Consider the following 6,058-nt stretch of genomic DNA (forward strand, 5'->3'; position numbering starts at 1 on the left):
TCAACCTGTGGGCCGCGACCCCTTTGGCGGTCGAACGACCCTTTCACAGGGGTCGCCTAAGACCATCCTGCATATCAGATATTTACATGATGATTCATAACAGTAGCAACATTACAGTTATGAAGTAGCAACAAAAATAATGTTATGGTTGGGTCACAACATGAGGAACCGTATTGAAAGGGCCAGAAGGTTGAGAACCACTGCATTAGGTGGTCTGGGGCGCCCCCTGCTGCCTGGTTCAGGAGCACCCAGCACGGCCTCTTGTTGAGGTCACTGAGAACCAGATGGACTGAACCTAAGGGTCAGGTCAGGGCTTCACCGGATTCACCCAGTTAGTGTGAGAGCCGAGTCCTCAGGCCGCCCACTCAGCTGTCCCTGGGCCTCCGGGCAGGGTCCTCTGCTCCCTCCACAAAGCCTGGGACCCACCCAGGTCTGCCCCCGTGCTCCCACCAGGTGAGGGGACGCCTCTCACAGTCACCTATTTTTTTTTTCCCAAAGCCACAACTTCCGACAGTACTTGTCATTTTAAGATAAGGATTTAATTAAATGTCATGAAATCTAATGAACTTGAAGAGTTTTTGGATGAAAACCACGTTGCCTTGGAGAGGCCCACTCAGGGTGAGCGTTGCTAGGAACCACTGCCGCATCAGATGCAGGTATGACACCTCTAAAGGGCTGGGACCCACGCCATAGGAATCTGGACCTCAGATCCTTCAGATCCAGGCTTTGAAACCCAAACCTGAAAGCAGGGACTGTGCGTCCCAGGAGTGGGCTCCAGGGGGAGCCATTCCCCCAGAATCCCTGAAGCTGGGCTCCAAAGTGGAGTGTGGAAAGAATAGATGGTCCAAGCCCAGACAGCGAAGGTACAGTACAGTACAGGTTTCACAGCCAACGTGTCTGCAGCCCATATGATGCTTCTTAAAAATCTCCCCTTTCTTCATCTGACTTGTGGGGATTTCTGATCAGGTCCCGGTTCAGCTGAGATGGACTGCAGCCGGAAAAGGACAGCAGCTACTGGACAGTTACTCAAGTTTAATTTGTCCAACCATACTGGACAGTTACTCAAGTTTAATTTGTCCAACCATGGGTTCCAGACCACAGAGGAGGCAGCCTGCGTCAGGCCCTCCTCACCCCGGAGGAGAGGGGCCAGCAAGGTCCTGGGTCAGATGGGAAGTGCTCTCCTCCTGCCCAGCCAGATGCCCCTGCTCAGCTCTGATGCCCCTGCCCAGCTCCGATGCCCCTGCCCAGCTCCAATGCCCCTGCCCAGCTCCGATGCCCCTGCCCAGCTCCCGGTATCTCTCTCTCCAGGCAGCAAAGCCAGAGCAGAGGCTCACCAGCAGCCCTCAGGGTGGGTCCATGTGGGATGTTTAGTCCTCAAAGGCGTGTGTTTTCATTGCATTTGGAAGCTCTGTGTGGGCAAGCTTCTCCACAGGCCCCTCTGCGCGGCCATCCTGCTCTCCCAGGCTCCCAGTGTGGGTGGCCTGCCTGGTCTCTGAGCGGCCCTGTTGGACCCCTCTCTTCTGCAGCAGTGGCTGGGGCATGGGGTCTGGTCTCTGCAAGGCTGGAGGGAAAAGGTCTTTCCTGGGAATTCAGTCTCGGGCTGACTTGGAGCAGATACACTGAAGGATGGCCAGGAGAGGGGGTTGGCAGGGTGGGTGGGGAAGACGGTGGTCTGAGGCAGGCTTGGGAGACTGTGTGTGAAGTTGGGGAAAGTGTGTGCGGGGGGGGGGGCGGTGGATAGGGCAGGATGGCCCCAGGGGCCACTTCAGAGGCTGCTCATCACAAAGTGTATATTAGTCAAGGTTCTCCAGAGAAACAGAACCAATAGGATGTGTGTGTACAGAGAGAGAGAGAGAGAGAGAGAGAGAGAGAGAGAGAGAGAGAGAGAGAGGAGAGATTGATTTTAAGAAATTGGTTCATGGGATTGGGGAGGTTGGCAAATCCAAAATCTAAAGAGCAGGTTGATGTCAACCTAGGGTAGAGCTGATGGTACCGTCTTGAGTCCAAAGACAGCCTGGAGGCAGAATTCTTTCTTCTTTGGGAAACCTCAGTCTTTTCTCTTAAAGACTTCAACTGATTAGACAAGGCCCACCCACATAATGCTAGGCCATCTACATTCATCTAAAAAAATACCTTCACAGTGACATCTAGACTGGTGTTTCACCAAACAACTGGTTATCATGGCCTGGCCAAGGTGACACATACAATTAACCATCACAGAGTATAAACCTATTCTTTGGAAATGTGTAGGAGCAGACCAGCTGTAGAAGTGAGAGCGGCTGCTTGAGGGGTGAGGCTGGGAGCTGGGGATTAGGCTGGCAGCATTTCTCCCTGTGGGTGCTTGGTGCAAATAAACCAGTGAGGCCCTGAGCTGAGTGAGGGCAGTGGGTGCTAAGGTCCCGCTGCCGTCCTCACCTGGGGGAGGGCTGGGGCCACGTTGATGACAGTCTGGAGAACATGAACTTTACAGGGACACTTATCTGGGGGAGGGTATCTGTGCCCTTTGGACCATGGTGTGTGTTGCAGGGCGTGCTGCCCAGGAGAAGTGGCTGACTGGCTCCACCTGCAGCCAGCACACTGTGTCCACTCAGGGGTGTGGGAGGGCTGAGGGCCACAGCAGAGTGAGGCAGTGGTGGTGGCTGGTGGAGCAGATGCAGCTTGTGAGACGTCTGCAGGGTGGGCTCCAGCAGGGAGGAGAGTTTGTGAAGAGGCTGGCGCCGTGTGGGAGGGGTCAGTGGAGGGGTTCCCATCCTGGGGAAAGTTGGGAGATACCACCCAAGGCCAAGGGCCAATCCATGCCCACCACAATGGGACGAAGGGGCCAGCAGGCAGCTGGCCCCGCCAAAGCACTTCCTCCTGTGGCTGGGGAGGAGGCCGGGCCACCACAGACCCCCGGTGACCAGGACTGTCCTCGCTGACTCCCAAGCAGGCGTCTGTCTGCATGAGGCTTACAGGCCCCGAGACCACAGGGCCCACCCTGTTGAGGCTCCTACGGTGGGAGGGAGACCCAGGCGGGGCCTGCTCTCTGCGGCCTGAGACAGATCCATTGTTCAGCTCATTCATCGCCGCATAAAAGCCGGATTTATGGGAACCAGGGCTCAGCGTGTTTCTCAGCCTGGCCGAGCATCCAGGCTACAGGGCCTGTCCCGCCACCCTGGGGGCTCCTGTGCTCTCCTGCCTGAGGTCCCTGCTGGGAGTCGGGCACCACCACCTGCTTCCCGGGTGGCCACCCGCCTCCTCCCTCTGACTTTCTGGTTCTTCCTTCCCTGATGTTGATCAAGAGCGGGTTGCCTGTCCCACTTCCAGCTGGTTGTCCTAGATTTGTGATTCATCCAAGAGCAGGTATTGTGAGCCCAGAAAGGAACTGGGGAGCCGGGAGGCTGGCACCCGGCAGGGGCCGGGCGGCCGAGAATGGCATCTCGGAATTAAAGGCTGGAAATGCCTTTTGAAACACGCGCTAAATCTGTCTCCTTGGATGTCTAGAGGCAGCCGCCGCCTTCAGAGCAGAAGCTCAGCTCCGGCTCCTCCCAGGGAGACGCCGGCCTCTCTCCCCATGAGCAGGCCAAATAGTGGGCACGCGTCGCAAGTAAAGAAAGATGTTTAAAGTAAAAAGAAGAAAGAAGATGACACCCCTGCCTGCCTCTCTGTCTTCTTCTCTGAGGGAGTCCTCTATGTCAGTGCCGGTGTGGACAGCCCTCACAGGTTCCTGCCGTGCCAGCACGGAAGGGTGAGGGGGTGAGGGGGTGGGGGTGGAGGGGTGGAGGGGTGGAGGGAGGTGCAGTGACTGTTACACGTGCTACAGAGACAGGCCCAGACCCCACACGTTCACCCACAACTGCAGCTTCTCGTCAGATGCTGCATTTCAGACATCTGCCAGGTCTATGTTAGAGTCACTGTTCTTTCCAACAGCTGGCAAGACTGCAGCTTGGAGTGTTTCAACCTCGGCACTGCGGACATGGGGTGAGGAGTTCGTGGTGGGGCCGCCCGGGCATGGCGGGAAGGTCAGCAGCAGTCCTGGCCTCCACCCTCTAGATGCCAGTAGCACCCCAACTTGAGACAACCCCAAATGACTCCAATGTCACATGCCCCTGGGGGCATGTTCGTTTGTGTGCACGAGGCCACACCTGCTGGGCACTCGCGGCCGGTGAGCACCGGTTGTTTCCAGGACCTTGTCTCTCTGAGCAGTGATGGAGCTCGCATTCTGAACTGTCTCCTATACTCATGGTCAGACTCCACTGGATCGGCTCCCCAGACAGATGTCCCCCGAAAGGCAAGCAACACACATCCAGCACGTGTGAGAACCTGCTCCTAAGCCCTGGAAAGCCCAGGGCTGTGTTCCTACAGTCACCGAGCTTTGCAGTATTTGCCAAAAACAAAAACGGAACCCTGCTATGTTACTGGCAACCAGCTGAGCCCCTTGTCTTTGCTCTGCTGCCCGTGTCCAGCGCCATGGGCACCTGCAGTCTCTTGGGACAAATTTGTGAGGTCAACAGTCACTTCTGGGAGGAGCTCAGTTGTCCTCAGCAGCCCTGGGAACAAGGATGAGCTTGAAGCAGTGGGCCTGCCAGCCCCGTGCTGTGCTCCTGGGAAAGGGGCGGGGACAGAGGCCACACCACCTCACGAAGGTGCCCTCCAGCGCCTGGCACCTGAACTAAGTGTGGGTAGACGAGGAAGGCAAGGCTTGACACGCACACAGCCAGAACTTAACTCAGAAGATCGTTTGAAGTGGAGGGCTCAGTTCTCAGCGAGGCATCGGCAAGTCTTCTCCTGCCACAGGCTGGGCTAACTTACTTGTCAGCCTGACTGAGCTGACGGAAGCCCAGGGGCTGGCAGAAGACTGTTTCGGGGTGTCTGTGAGGGTGCGTCCCGAAGAGGGTCTGCGTGAAGAAGACGGCCCTCGCCCTGCCCGGCAGCAGGCCCAGGGGAACCTGTGGCCGAGGCAGCAGGGCCCGCATGTCAGGCTGTGGGGTGGACACAGACCACACCAGTCCCAGGCTTACGGCCCACTTGTTCTCTGCCCATTCTGGGATCAATTTCTGAGAAGCCGCTGATCCGGTTCCTCCGTAGGCCCCTCCGCTGTACCTGCTGTCTCCTGGCTCTGGGCACAGGCACCAGCAGGAGCACGTCTGCACGCACCGTCTCTGCCTTAGCTGCCCTCTCTCTGTATCACGGATCCTCCAGCGCCCTCTGATCAGCAGGGCCTCAGCCTCAAAAACAGGGGAGACGCTACTTATATGCTCAAGACAATGCAGGGGGCCGTTTCTTCCTCTTTTGCAGGAAAGATGAGCTCCTAACAGCCACACTGATGGAGACCAGCACCTGGGTGGGCCCTGGAGGATGAGAGGAGGACCACACACTAATTTCCAACCTGTGTCCTCAGATGATGGAATCTTCCGGAGCAGGGCTCCCATGGCAGGAAGAGGAAGGGTCCTCACTGGACGTTTCTGCTGCAGGGGGTCAGCCTGCCCCCCCAGTGGCCTTGCCTGGAGTGTTCTTGTGCACACGTGCACGCGTGCTCTCTCTCTCTCTCTCTCTCTCTCTCTCTCTCTCTCTCGCTCTCTCTCTCACACACACACACAGAAACACACAGAAACACAGACATACACACCCATACACATGCATGCACATGCACACACATACACACACACACAATACACATACACACTCCCCCATCCAGTCCCTCAAGAAGAGCTGAACAGCCCTAGCTGGTGTTTCCCAGTGGTTAGAGTGTTGGCCCGGGCACTGAAGGGTCTCAGGTTTAATTCCTGGTCAAGGGCATGTGCCTGGGTTGCAGGTTTGATACCCAACTCCGGTTGGGGGGCGTGCAGGAGGCAGCCAGTTGATGTGTTTCTCCCACATCGATGTTTCTCTCTCTTTCCCTCCCTCTCTCCCTTCCACACTCTCTAAAAAAAAATCAATGGAAAAAATATATCCTTGGGAGAGGATTAACAAAACAACAACAACAACAACAACAACAACAACAACAAAAGAAGAGCTGAACATTTTCCTGCATCTATTGACTTATTGCTCTTTTTTTTAAAAAAAATTAAATGTATTA

Source organism: Myotis lucifugus, unplaced genomic scaffold, assembly GCF_000147115.1.
Source record: "Myotis lucifugus unplaced genomic scaffold, Myoluc2.0 scaffold_5, whole genome shotgun sequence".
Classification (NCBI taxonomy): Eukaryota; Metazoa; Chordata; class Mammalia; order Chiroptera; family Vespertilionidae; genus Myotis; species Myotis lucifugus.